Below are 14,843 nucleotides of genomic sequence, written 5' to 3' on the forward strand. Positions count from 1 at the left end.
TGTCTGTATAGGAAGGAATTCCTTCATTTTCCTGTGTTGTTTTACTGACTAGGTGCCTGCATGTTCATGTATACTTTTCTAGTATACAGTGAAAATGCAGACTCCTATGTAGTCTTACCAGCAACATAAAATTGAGTATTTCGCTTTAAAAATAGCCAAAGTGTAGGCAGAGGTCTTCAATCTGTGGGGCGTGTGATCCAGGACAGTGAGAAAATTGTTTTGTTTGCCTCACTTAACTGTGCATGGCGAGCCACTGCACCCTCCCCCCCACTTCCCCCCCCCCATGCCCAGTCGGTATGACATGACCACGAAACAGGAAATAAATGTAGCCTAGACGTGCGCTTTCCTGCATTTGGAGGGTGCGTCCATGCTGTGTTCCTGCTGCTGCCGCCAGTGTCTTCTTGCCTGGTAAGGGATGCTGCTTCTTGGCTCAGCCCTCCACACCACATTTTGATGGGGTGCAGGGGAGCAAGCGTTTCAGGCCTTTGCCGGTCCCCCTGCTTCCTTCTCCCCTTTGGACTCACAAAGATGAACGTGCGGGGAGAGGAGGCGAGCAGGGGGGCCGGATCACTGCAATGCTAGTGCCCCCACCTTGGGGGCCACAGGGGAGAGGAGGCAAGCGGGGACGGGAGCATGCAGTGCCAGTGTTTTATGATATATTTCTCCCCCAATGCAGATTGCTTAGCTGTGGGGGAACCAGCTATCATTCAACACCGGCCCCCTCTGCCTTGTCACCCCCTCTGGTCCATGGGACAGCTCTGGCCGGGTCCAAGATACGGCATCAGATGTCTGCAGGATCTCGGGACCCAGCCTGCCTCAGCCATGACCAGGCTTTACCAAGCCCCCCAGCTTTGCAGAGGGAAACTGGAGGCTCAGTGACCTAATGTACACGGTGCTCCTTTCCATAGCCGTCAATCCCGCATTTTCTTGCTCTGTTTGCTCATTCCGTTTTGCTTTCCTATGTCCTGAAACGGACACCACGGAAATCAATGGGCCATGAACATCACTGTGGCAAGGGGGTGGGAGGGGATCACTTATGAAAGCAGGCCTTCTACATGCTGGACACATTGTTATTCAAATGTGAATTTTACACGTTCATAGGAAAAAAGTAATTTGTAAACTCAAAAGCGCTACTGAAACTTTGTTCACTAGTTTTTAGATTTTTTTTTTTTGGTCTGAGCACTTCACCAATACTAGTTTATCAAACTGGTTAGTCACAAATAAATGGTACCGTTGTGCTGACAGCTTTTGGTTTACACTACAGAGACAGAAATGCCCCAACCCATCCCATGGCCAAACACGTTTTTTTTTGTTTTTTTTACTTTATTTATTATACAGCGAAGTCATAGTCTTAACAGCGGGGCCCAAATATTCGTAAACCGATGAAGGAGGCCCGCTTTGGCTGCTGAGAACTTTTCGGCAATTAGAATATCCCAAATTTTTACCCACCTAAGGGTCGTCAGAGGGCCATCTGCGGACTTCCAGGTGCGAGCCACAGTGATTTTGGCTGCCAGCAGGAGTTATCAGCGCCGCTTTCCTTCCTGTTCTCGGGTAGGAGCCTGGGATCGGAATCCCCAGGAGGACCTGCTCGGGGGCCAGTGGTATTGTCACATGAGTAATATCGTTTGTTATGGCGAAGGCATTGGGACCAGAACTCCTTTACCTTGGGGAATGGTTCTTCGGGGGATGCGCGGTTTCTTGCCTCTCCAGATAAAGTCAATCATTTTCCTTTGGAGCCGCTGCAGGGGGGGTGGGATTGAAGTGGGTAGGACGGAGCAGGCATAGAGGAACCATGGGAGGAGGTTCATCTTGCATGCCATAATGCGGCCCAAAAGGGAAATCTCCTGTGACTTCCTCGAAGAAGGGGGGCGGGGGGGGAGTATTTGTTTAGTTGATGGCAAAGCCTGATACCCTCCCGAAACTTTGAATTTCAGCCAGGGTGTCATCCGCCGTTATGGCAGAGGACGAGATTGGCGGATTATTGCTCATTGGAATTGGCGAAACCGACATAGAGGGTTTTAGTCCCTCTTTTGTTTCCTTCTGCACAGCTCTGTGCAGTATTTAATCTCCGCCCACAGGAGGTGCGTTGCGTTGCAACCCTCGATTCAGGACGCTTCCTGTTTCCGGGTCCCTCTCGCTTCGTGTTTCTGGCTTCCTTCGGTTCTGCCAATGACTTAGCTGTTTCGCTTTTGCGATACTTTGCACTTGGGTACTTTCCTCCCTCCTCTGCTCCTCTCTCTACGGCTCTCTGCCGTGCCTTGCTTACATATTTTTTCACTCGTGTTCGGTTCCGGCTCCACAGAGCCTCTCTTTCTGTTTCTCTCTCTCTCTCTCGCTCGCTATCTCTCTCTCGCTCGCTCTCTCGTTTCTCTCACCCTCTGGGTCTTTCCCTTTTACCCGGGTCTCCGTAGTGCCCTTAACTGCTCCTGGCGCTCCTGGACCTGGTGCATTCACCGCCTCCTTCTCCTCCCTGCACAGTAAGGACGGCTGCTTCTTCCGGCGGAGTCTTCTACTCCTTTTCACTCGTCCAGAATCTCCATCTACTGGACTGCAATTTACCTTCTGCGGCATCGCTCCTTACTTCCTCCGGTTGGAACTTTCTCCACCTCCTCCAGTCAGCACCATTGGGGATTTTGACTTCTAAAGAAGAGCCTGTCTTTCATCAAGGGTTTTTCCCTCTGGGGTTTTTTCCCTTTCCGGCTTGATTCCGGAAGGGGAGCCACAGGACAGCTGTTCCTTAGCTGTCACTGTGGCTTCTCTCCGTGACAAGCAAGTGCATCCCAAAAAGAAAAGAGACTACCTCACCCGGCAACGCCTCGAGGAAACCAGAGAATCCAACAGCTCAGGTGAGACCGTGGGCATAGGGGAGGAGGGCAGCAGGAAGGAAACCTCGGCACAGTTTGCAACGCCCACAAGTTCAAAAATGTCCGCAGAGGAACAAGTACAGGAATTGTGGAAGGCCTTTCAGTTCATGTCCCAGGAACTGCAAGGAGTTAAGACTGAAAATGCTCTACTCAAACAGATGGTGTCGGCCAGGGAACCGGCCCCTCCCCCCGGATTACCTCCCATGGCTTTGTCCTCGGGAAAGTTTGGCTCTCCTAAGAAGGTGAGAGAATTCTTAGAGGCCTGTATGGTCTCTTTCACCTTCCGGCCTCGTACTTTCATTACCGATCAAGCCAAGGTGGGTTTCCTAATTTCTAACATGACTGGCAATGCATTGTCCTGGGCGACTCCATTAGTAACCAGTGGAAACCCCATCCTCCAGGATTTTGCCGGGTTTCAAACCCTACTTAAGCAAACTTTCGAGCGGCCAGAATTATCCTTTACAGCCTGTGAGGAATTATTGGATGCCAAGCAGGGCTCTTTAGATGTTCTGTCCTACATCTCTTCATTTAAGACCTTAGCAGCCGGAGCAGGTTGGCCAGAGACTGCCCAATATGCTATCTTTAGGAGAGGTTTGAGGGAGGAAATTAAGGATGAGCTGGCCAGATCCCCACGCTCACCCACTTTCTCAGATCTGCTTGCTGCTGCCCTTCACATCGAATTTCGTCTGCAAGAAAGAAGATCAGAACGCCGAAAGCAAAGAGGTTTCCTTCCTGACCTCTCTACGCACACTTCTCCCAGTCATCCTGCTGCTCCCTCTTCGGATGAACCGATGCAGATCGGTGCTACCAGGGTTCCCCTGTCAGCCGCTGAAAGACGCTGAAGACGTGAGAAAGGACTTTGTGCCTACTGTGGCTCAGACCAACATCTTCTGAAAGAATGCACTGCGTTGCCAGGCAAGAGTTTGGGAAACGCTTCACCCCGGCGCCAGTAGGGACCAGCGACCGGGGGTCTCCAGATTTTCATCATCGTCCCTATGTCTCCCTCTCTTGTTTCCTCCTCCGAATCCAAGGAAGACTCTAGACTCATGGTAATACCGGTTCACCTTGACATAGAGAGCAGACCAGTACAGACTTTAGCTTTATTGGACTGTGGAGCAGCTGGGAACTTTATAGACACCCTATGGGCCGACAAGGTGGGTCTTCGTAGGGTGGCCCGGAAGGAAGGACAGAAAGTGGAAGGTGTGGATGGCTCACTATTGTCCACTGGCCTCATCACACATACCACAGAGGGTTTCTCTCTTACTATAAACCATCACACGGAGGTTTTGTATTTTGACATTATCAGAGCAGCTCATTTTCCCATCATTCTAGGCATTTCTTGGCTTCGCAGACACAATCCGTTGATAAACTGGACGGAGAATCAACTGAGCTTCACTTCCCCATACTGTACCTCCAACTGTTTTCTGCTGGAAAGTAGGGGTGATCTACAGCCGGTAAAGATTTGCACAGAAAACCACATCGGTATCCACGTCCTACCCAGTTTCTGTTCAGGGTTTTCGGAAGTCTTCCAAGAATGCCCCCATGCCAGTCTGCCACCTCATCGGCCAGAAGACTGTTCCATCGATCTTGAACCCAACGCCCTGGTTCCGTTTGGTAGGATGTTTTCCCTCACTCAGACGGAGAAACGGGTCCTGCAGCAGTACTTGGACGTAAATTTGAAGAATGGACTCATAAGACCTTCTAAATCACCAGCAGGCGCCCCCCTGTTTTTCATCAAAAAAAGAGACACCACGGAGCTCTGTCCCTGTATTGATTACCGGGGTCTCAATAAGGTCACTACTCGGGATAGGTATCCCATGCCTCTCATTTCGGACATTATTGAGGCTGTACAAGGGGCCAAAGTTTTCACTAAACTCGATCTTCGGAATGCTTATCATCTGCTCCGCATCACCAAGGGAGACGAGTGGAAGACAGCCTTTCGCACCTCTTTCGGCCTATATGAATACCAGGTAATGCCGTTTGGGCTAGTCAACGCACCAGCAGCATTTCAGAGGTTCATGGACGATTTGCTATCTCTTTCAGTCATCATTTACTTGGATGACATTCTGGAGTTTTCTCCCAACATGGAGGTTCATATCGAACAGGTCAGACAAGTGTTAGATCGTCTACAAAGGAACAAATTGAAGGTGAAGGCGGAAAAATGCAGATTTGCAGTTCCCACGGTGCACTACGTGGGGTATATTCTTTCGGAAGAGGGGATTGCTATGGATCAGGACAAGGTCCGGGCAATTCTAGATTGGCCAACCCCCACCTCGGTTCGAGAGGTCCAAAGGTTCCTAGGTCTTTCTAATTACTACCGAAGGTTTATTTCCAATTTCTCGGAAGTAGTTTACCCCATAACGCGACTACTCAAGAAAGAAGCTCTCCCCTTTTCCTGGTCTACCGCGGCAGAAAGGAGTTTTAGTCATCTCAAAGGTCTTTTTTTTTCCGGTCCCTTCTACAGCATCCCAATCAATCCTTAGCGTTTATCTTGGAAACAGATGCTTCAGCCATTGCCATAGGGGCAGTTCTGCTACAGAAAGTGCAGGGAGTGGAACACCCGGTGGCATACCTATCCAAGACGCTTTCTCCCAGCCAACTAAACTACTCTGTTCTGGAAAAAGAATTGCTTGCCATGAAATTGGCATGCGAGGAATGACGACACCTCTTCCAGGGGGCCAGACACAAATTCTTGATCCGTACTGACCACAAGAACCTGAAGGCATTACAAGAGATGGAATGTGCTAACTCCCGACAGGCAAGATGGGCCTATCTTTTTTCTCGGTATGACTTCCAGATCACCTATTTTCCGGGAACTCATAATCAGCTGGCGGACGCATTGTCTCGCAAGGACTCCCGCAACGAACGAGCATTGATCAAAGCTGAGCCGATGTTCCACTGTAATCAGATCTTGGCGATGATAGGTTCTTTTCTCCAAGACGTGAAGACCGCTACCATGATTCACCTGCCCCAGCGCTCCTCAGATTCTGACTTTCAAGTCAAAGGTGGCTGGTTATTCTATAAAGAGGTTGTTCATCCCAGAAGGACCACTGCGCAAGAGGATCTTGAATTGGGGTCATGATTCTCGCCTAGCAGGACATCGAGAGGCAGAGACCACCCTAGAAATCCTTTCACGGTCCATCCTTTGGCCAGGTATGAGAAAGGAAATACTGCAGTATGTCAGTTCGTGTCCGGTCTGTGCCAGATCTAAATATGCCTCAGGCAAGCCCTTAGGTCATCTCACACAAGCGGAACTTCCGACTCGACCGTGGGGGCTCATCTCCACGGACTTTATAGTGGACCTCCCAGTTTCCGAGGCGTGTACCTGTATAATGGTGACAGTGGACACTTTTTCCAAATTGGCGCATTTTTCACCCCTTCCGGGATTCCCACAGCCACTAAGATGGCAGAGACCTTTGCCCGAGATGTCTTCAGACTACACGGCCTTCCTGACAAGATAATCTCGGATCGAGGCAGTCAGTTCATCTCGAAATTCTGGACTGCGTTGTGTGCACGATTAGGAATAGAGACAGCACTTTCCTCAGGTTTTCATCCACAAACCAACGGCCAAACTGAAAGACTCGACGCCACTCTGGAGCAATACCTTAGGTGCTTCATCACCCAACACCAGGATAATTGGGTCTCTCTACTTCCCACAGCGGAATACTCTTAAAATAATGCCAAACATTCTGCCACCGGAATGTCTCCCTTTTTTTGCACCTACTGGGTTCACCCCCGATCATTCCTGATGTCCCACGATTCTATAACTCCCCAGCTGTGGAGGAGGTTATTCGAAACATCCAAGAGGCTCAGAGTTCTGCCATACTAAAATTGGAAAACAGCAGGAAGCAGAATAAGAAGAAAGCAGACCGACATCGCAAGGAGTGCCCTACATGGTAACCAGGGGACAAGGTGTGGCTATCTACCAAATTCTCGCCCAAGTGGGTGAGGCCTTCTAAACTGTCTCCTAGGTTTCTGGGTCCTTTCTCTATTCTCTCGAAGATTAACCCTGTGGCCTACCGTCTACAGCTTCCCCCTTCTCTCAAATGCATTCATCCTGTTTTTCACTCTTCCCTTCTCAAACCTCAGTTCCCAGATTCTTACCGAGGATCGCAGTCCCGGCAAACTCTGGTTCCCTATCCTGGACCAGATGAGTATGAGGTCTCAGCCATCAGGGACTTCAGGTTCTCTCGAGGCAGGCTGGAATATCTTTTATCCTGGAAGGGATACCCAGAGTCGGAGGACTCGTGGGAACCGGCTTCTCAGATAAATGCTCCTCAGCTGCTCACCAAGTTCCATCGCTTACACCCCGGGAAGCCGGGGTGGTTGCGATCTAGGAGGGGACATACTGTTATCCGCCGTTATGGCAGAGGACGAGATTGGCGGATTCTTGCTCATTGGAATTGGCGAAACCGACAGAGGGTTTTAGTCCCTCTTTTGTTTCCTTACGCACAGCTCCGTGCAGTATTTAATCTCCGCCCACAGGAGATGCGTTGCGTTGCAACCCTCGATTCAGGACGCTTCCTGTTTCCGGGTCCCTCTCGCTTCGTGTTTCTGGCTTCCTTCGGTTCTGCCAATGACTTAGCTGTTTCGCTTTTGCGATACTTTTCACTTGGGTGCTTTCCTCCCTCCTCTGCTCCTCCTCGCTCTACGGCTCTCTGCCGTGCCTTGCTTACATATTTTTTCACTCGTGTTCGGTTCCGGCTCCACGGAGCCTCTCTTTCTGTTTCTCTCTCTCTCGCTATCTCTCTCTCGCTCACTCTCTCGTTTCTCTCACCCTCTGGGTCTTTCCCTTTTACCCAGGTCTCCGCCTTAACTGCTCCCGGCGCTCCTGGACCTGGTGCATTCACCGCCTCCTTCTCCTCCCTGCACAGTAAGGACGGCTGCTTCTTCCGGCGGAGTCTTCTACTCCTTTTCACTCGTCCAGAATCTCCATCTACTGGACTGCAATTTATCTTCTGAGACATCGCTCCTTACTTCCTCCGGTTGGAACTTTCTCCACCTCCTCCAGTCAGCACCATTGGGGATTTTGACTTCTAAAGAAGAGCCTGTCTTTCATCAAGCGTTTTTCCCTCCGGGGTTTTTTCCCTTTCCGGCTTGATTCCGGAAGGGGAGCCACAGGACAGCTGTTCCTTAGCTGTCACTGTGGCTTCTCTCCGTGACAAGCAAGTGCATCCCAAAAAGAAAAGTGACTACCTCACCCGGCAACGCCTCCAGGAAACCAGTGAATCCAACAGCTCAGGTGAGGAGAACGTGGGCATAGGGGAGGAGGGCAGCAGGAAGGAAACCTCGGCACACAGGGCCGCATTCAAGGAAGCTGTAATGTCAGTGATGGTCAGATGCACATCATCGGCGTAAAGAGCAATCTTATGGTGGGCGGGACCTATCTGAGGGTCCTTGATTCGGGGATGTCGACGGATGCGTTGGACCAGGGGCTCCATGGCCAAAGCGAAGAGTAGGGGGGGGACAAGGGGCATCCTTGTCTCGTTCCACATGTGAGGGGGATTGGATCCGACAAGAGGCCATTGACTCTCAACCGTGTACTGGGGGATTAAAAATTGGCCAGGACCATTTTCTGGAAAACCGGGCCAAAGCAGAAGGCTTCAAGTGTGAGGCGTAGGTAGGTCCAGTCCACTTTATCGAAGGCCTTGGTTGCATCTAGGGCCAGCAAAGCGAGTTGTTGTGCTTCCTGGTTGGCGATCTCTATTAGGTTCAATGCTCTGCGGATATTATCCCCCGTTGACCTGTGGGTTATGAATCCAGTCTGGTCTGGGTCTATAATCCCGGGGAGGATGGGTGTGAGGCAGTTGGCCAAAATCTTGGAGTAAATGTTAGCATCTAGATTTAATAGTGAGATGGGTCTATACAAGCTATTGTCCTTAGGATCCTTCCCGGGCTTGAGGATGAGGATAGTAATGGATTCCTGCATAGTTGGGGTGATATTCCCTGTGGTAGTGAACGAGTTGAAGAGCCAGGTTAAGGCGGCCACCAGGTGCGAACGGAAGAGTTTATAGAATTGAGTGGAGAAACGGGCTTCAAGCTTTTTATAGCCTCATCAACTTCTTCGCTTGTGATGGGCGATTCAAGTCCTTCCCGTGCCGCGTGAGTGAGGGGCCGGAGAGCTGCCTCTCAAATGTAAGATTGTTGTTAGAGTGAGTTCCTTGGTACTGCCGTCATTATTTCTGATTGATGGGCAACCGGCGAAGCTTCTCGCATTCCGCGAATTGGACCACTCCTTGAGAATCACAGAGGCCCAGGATGGTGGTTCTTCTCTTCACTTTGGCCAGTTTATTTACCAGCAGCTTGTTGGCCTTATTGATGTTGGCATAGTACCATTGTTTTGTTCTGGTTAATGGGTTAGCCGTGGCATCAGCGTAGTGCGCCTCCAGTCTTTTCCTTGCCACCTGTAAGGCCCTTTAGGATTTCGAGGACCAGCCCTTTCGTTTATGGATGGTTTCCGCCTCTCGGACCGCAGCTTCCAGGACGGCAGGAGCCGCATGTTTTCGTTTGTGGAAGGCCGCGCATTGGGCGATCAGCTACCCTCTGAGTACCGCTTTCATGGAATCCCAGGTATTGGCTGGGGAGGTATCCTCATCATGGTTTTCCATGAAGAAGTTCTTTATAGTTCTGGCAATGGAGTCCCTCACTGACATATCGCCTAAGGTAGGGTCATAAAAAGTCCATTGGTGACGAGGGAGGGGTCAGGGTTGTGAGCTTGCAGGATTAGAAAGACAGAAGCATGATCTGAAAGGGTCCGAGGGCCTATGGTAACATCGTCCGTGAAGGCCAGGATCTGGGGGGAGGCTAGCAATAAGTCAATTCTGGAGAAGGTGCAGTGCACATACGAGTAAAAGGTGAAGTCCTTCTCTACTGGAAATTTGCACCCTCCAGGAGTCAACGACATTCAGCGTTCGAAACAGGCGGAGCAGATCTTTTGCCAATCTTAGGTCCTTTGATGACGGGGGGGTGATCTGTCTTTGAGTGGGTCTGGGGCCCCGTTAAAATCTCCCCCAATGATGACTTGCCTCTCAATGAATAGGAGGAGCGACTCCTCCAAGTCCCGATAGAACCCCTCCTGATGCTTGTTCGGTGCATAAGCTGAGATGAGGGTATAGAGTTGGCCAAAAAATAATGCATTTGATCACAATGAAGCGGCCCTCCTGGCATCGTAGTGAGTCTGGGACCTGCGATTTCAGTTCCTTTGTGAAAAGGATGGCGGTGCCTCCCTTCTTAGTGCCATTAGAAGCGAAGAACTGTAGAGAAAAGAGTCAGCTGCGCAGGTGGGAGGTCTGCCGGGATCAAGTGAGCCTCTTGCAGGAAGGCAACTGAACTTCTCTCGTCTTGGAGCCTCTGCAGGATCAATCTCCTCTTTGGCGGGGAGTTTAGGCCCCTGACACTTAGAGTGGTGAACTTCAGTTTTAGGTGCGGGGGTTGGTCCTCTTGCCGCGGGAAGGGGGCTTTATGGGGGGGTAGTGTGAGCCATAGTCATGGGGGGGCAAGCTGCTTCGGGTTCTCCTGAGGCTGAGGTTTTTTAAACTATCTCCAACGGGAGATATGAACTTCAAACAATGTCCTCCAACGGGGGGCCAGAACCATGGCCAGGGGGCCCGATTTTAACTTATCTGTATCTCCCCCCGCCACCCAGGCTGTCATCAGTCAAAGTGGTTGGGCAACACCCCAGGTGTAAAACGGTGACATCCACCCTGGGGGGGCGGGGGGATTATGGACCGCATGGGGCCCGCAGCAGGCTCGGGGAAAGCTGGGTTCCAACGCTGTGTGTGCTATAAGGATTCTGTACAGTTTTACCGGGTCAGCTTTCTTGCCCTCATCTGTTGCCAGGAGCATGGTGGAAATGTCCTCTGATTTAGGGGGCTTCAGAGATTTAGCCATGGCTCTGGAGCGGGAGGAGACCCCCAGCAAGAGTAATGTGAGGGTACCCCTGTTAGCTGAGGGGTGCGGAGACTGTTGAGTTGTAGGGGGGCCCCTAGGGTGCTGGATGAGGGACCTCACAGCCTTGTTTTAATGGAGGCAGGGGGGGAGTAAGGTGGGCCGGGGCGCCCCAGGAAGAGAGCAGGTGGGACGGGTCTGTTGGTGCCTCTTCTATAGTGGGGGGGTGAGTAGCACGCAGGAGGGGGAGTAAAAGGAGCTCTCAAACTTTTGGTTGCCGTAGAAGCTCTACTCACCAAGTGCCGAGTGTCCCCAGAGGGAAACGTGAAGGACAGAATATTCCGATCCGTTGGCGACTGAGGGTGGGCAGGGGCGCCCCAGGAAGTCGAGAGGAGTTGTTTCTGCCGGGCTGCTACAGATTCCGGGGACCCAGACTCCGAGGATCGAGCTACTTGGGCTCCGGGGGCGAGGAGAGGGAATCAAGCTCAGTGGTCCCTGGTGGATCAGTTCTCTTTTCCCAATGGAAAGGTCCACTGGGTCATGGTTGGGGCCACAGCATAGGTGGTGGGGGGGCTCAGGCGATGAAAAATCCCACATCTAGGAAGAAGGGTGGACCCCAGGTAGCTTGCTCCTTGAACGGGGGGGCATCACAGCATCGTGTCTGGTGGTGAGGCTCTATGGGGGGCAGGAGAGGAGGCGCCGCTGCGGCTATATGAGGGCCCACTACAGAGCGGAGAGCACTATTCACTGCCCCCGGAGGCGGGGGACCGCGGCAGCAAGGCGCAGTGGCCGCCTGTCGGTCTCACCCCTCGGGCGCCGGGGTCGCAGCTGAAGATTGGTGGAGATGTGGGGGGGCACCCCCCAAGGCAATGGCGGATCACGGCCTCCCTGCCCACCACTCCACAGAGGAGGAGACCAGCAGTCAGTCGGGAAGGCCCGCTCCACACGGCCAGATGAGGCGGGCTCCAAGGATTTAGGAGCGGTTGCCAGCACCCTCCGCAGACCGAGGGTCCAGCTGCTGGGAGGAAAAGGCAGGCAGATGGGGCCTCAGCAGGTTGGAGTCGTCGGGATGGAAGGCCTCCTCAGCAAAATGCCGCCAGGCTGCTGGGTCTGGGTCGTGCTCCCCGTTGGAGTCAGAGCTGGGACGCGCACACAGTTCTGGCACAGTCTGGAGGAGGAGTGCAGTCGAGCACCGCGGGAGAACCCAGGAGGAAGCCGGCTGGCGGGCAACCCTGAAGAGAGCACTGTAGGCATCCGATCATAGAGACGGGGCCGTTGTGGCGAGTCCGCCATTCTCAGGCCACGGGCGGCTGCAGTCGGGAGCTCTTCTCGCCGCGTTCTTGGGGCTCCCGACTCCGTTAATGGCCCAAAATGTAGCCGGAGAGGCACTGCGCATTCCGCCACCAGGACCAAGAGTGCAGGTAATTAGAGCACTGCAGGAACATGTTTAATTTAGCAAATACTGCGGTCCCCATGCAGATGCCATTAAAGGAGCAGCCACATCGCTGGCACTCCAGGCCACGCCCCCATCGGCCAAACACATTTTATAGCTCTTCTTTTTTTTATAAGTAATTGCAAAAAGTCATCAATTAACAAGTTTTGCACTGGTTACCTGGCCACCCTGTGATCTCGGGCCCAGGGCCCTCCGCCGCTAGTCGCTCACCTGCCCTGCCTTCTTGGGTCTGTCCCTGTATCCCTACAGTCCCTCTACAGCACTTGACACCGGATGTATGCACTTACCTTTGCACTTGCCACCAGCTGGCTGTACTTACTTATTGTTATTAGTCTATTATCCCATGTACTGCACTTCCCTTCCCCCTTGCACTCTTCCCCCTTCCCATGCACTTGCACAATCTGAATGACACCTGGCCTAGTAGGATTACTTTCTATCTTCCCTCTGTTCCCCCTCCCTTGCCTCATTGCGCCTTGAAACACTTGTGTATAGGCGCATCATAAATGCCAAATCATATTTCTTGTTGTTTTGGTTAAATTCAACCTTAAACACATTAAAATAAACACCAATATATCAATACACATAATTATATTTTCCATATAACGACTCAGCAACGGTCTATCAGCCTGCTGAGCTACCTCGATAACCATCTAATATAGAGGGAGTCTATGCATCCCTTGATGTACTAAAATCACTGCAATACCAACAGTACTTTGGGTGCACCGCTGCCATAGAAATTATTTAAAGTGGAATTCATGTATATCGTCGTGTTGTGGGTGCCAGGCCTTCGCCTGTATGGGGCACCATATTTTTCAGAGAAACCAGGGGCCCTCGTGTCTGCCATGGCAGCCGCGGCAGTCTGCTGCTACGTCAGCGCTGTCAACGAACTGCAGTAAAAGCTACATGGCTACTACTCGATGTTTCCAAAAGTATGCTAGGTGAGTTAAGAACTACCGTAAAAAATAACAAGCTCATGCTCTTTCTCTCGCTCTATTATTTTTTTGTCTCTGTGACTGAATATGAGTCTTTCAGATATGTGCTTTGACTGTTCTGTTCACTCTGCCAGCTAGGGTGGACTGGCCTCCAGGGAACTTTGGAGATTTCCCAGTATGGCCCTGCACCCTAGGTCCCTTTTGTGTGTGGGGGGAGGATGTGTGCTAACGAGTGTAGTGCGCAAATATTGGTATGGTCAATCTGGTACGTCTATAATATTTTTTTATTGTACTTTTTCAATTGCTGGAACACTGGCTATATAATCCCATCTTGGAAGCAAAGTCCCCCAGCAGCAATGGCACCATAAAAAAATCCAGACAACTGTAGTAGGATTTGCCCATGGTAAGAATGCCTTTTTTTAAAACTACTTCATTTTGCTGTGAGTGATGGTGGGACAATTTTAAAGGTATTGTTGGGAGTCTCAGTCAGGGATTTCAAAACTATTTTTGAGGCTGTTCCTTTCTCATGTCCAGTTTGGGGCGGTACTGAAAGTTTACTTCTCATGTGGGAGTTGCATGCACTGTGTATTCTCTCCTGGTTTCACAGCATCATTTCCTGCTTAATAGCTGATGCCTAACACCCAAGAGCTGGTTTTAACCCCTGCTCATCTAATCTTAATTTTGAAGTCTCAGGTAGACCCATGTATCCTAGGCTAACTGTTTGTTTTCATTGCAACAGCATCGCTCCAAGCGTCGGGTGTGTCAGCCTAACCACTTGTTCCCCAGCAAGAAAAATCCAGCGAAGCACTTGACCCAGTCACGCAGGCAGGTAAGGATTTCTTTTCCCTATGTACCATTGGTTGAGTAAAAGTGCTGAAGGTTTATATCGGCCCTGTGCAATGGGCATCCAGGTGGGGTTTTCGCCGCCAATCTGTGGCCTAGTCCAGGACCACACTTCAAAAAAAATGTAAAGCTAGAACAGTTAGTCTTCTGAGACTTGTATCAATGTGGTCCAACCAGTATTTCTGACCCATTTTTGCTGAGTTTTTCCCCCCCCCAAGCTGTTCACATGGTTTCTTTTGGGGACCTGTTTTATTTATTTATTTATTTTTGTAATTTTCCCCCCAACCTTTTCATGTGGTTCGTTTTAAATCTTGCATGTGGTGTTTGCCATTTTAAATCATTTGAAGCATTTAACATTTTTGAAAACTGTTAATGCTTTTTAAAAACGAATGTGACTTGGCGTTTGCAATGTTTTCACAGATTCAGGTTCCTTTTTTAGATGGATCGCTGGTACTAAGGAAAAGGTCTTTTTCACTGTACCTATGGGGGGAGGGGTTGGTCGTTTTAGAAAGACTCCTACATAACCACAGAGAGCGGTCTTTCTAAATCGAACTACCATGCTTGTCAAACCCCTGCCGCACACTAGTGCGCACAGGTGATGACTGGTGCTTAAGCCCCAGCGGAGTTGTTGCAGGAAGCAGAGGTGAGTTTTGGACTATGTGGGTAGGGTGCGTGTGTTGATTAGGGGAGGTGGTGAGGAAATTGGGGGTTCAGGAGTTAACCGCCCCCCGGTTAATGAGCGGGTGGGGAAGGAGTGGGGCTGTATGTGATATTTATGCATTTTAAAGGCAATGCAAAAGCAGCCAAAAAATACGTCTTTTTTTTGTATTCGGGTGTTTAATATGCAGAAATATCACATAGAAC

At 50.8% G+C, this 14,843-nt stretch overlaps 1 long non-coding RNA gene across 4 annotated transcripts in view; it reads left to right on the plus strand.

Moving 5' to 3' along the window:
* LOC138504454 (uncharacterized) overlaps positions 1-14,843 on the plus strand; it is a 44,971-nt gene that overhangs the window by 15,197 nt on the left and 14,931 nt on the right. For 2 of the 4 annotated variants that reach the window (XR_011279844.1, XR_011279842.1), the window contains exons 2-3: positions 13,475-13,539; positions 13,876-13,965. This is a non-coding gene — a long non-coding RNA (uncharacterized lncRNA). The remainder of the gene's footprint in view (positions 1-13,474; positions 13,540-13,875; positions 13,966-14,843) is intronic. The other 2 variants (XR_011279845.1, XR_011279843.1) reach the window with 1 other exon arrangement.

The sequence above is a fragment of the Ambystoma mexicanum genome, chromosome 11 (genome assembly GCF_040938575.1).
Source record: "Ambystoma mexicanum isolate Mex_15411 chromosome 11, UKY_AmexF1_1, whole genome shotgun sequence".
NCBI lineage: Eukaryota > Metazoa > Chordata > Amphibia > Caudata > Ambystomatidae > Ambystoma > Ambystoma mexicanum.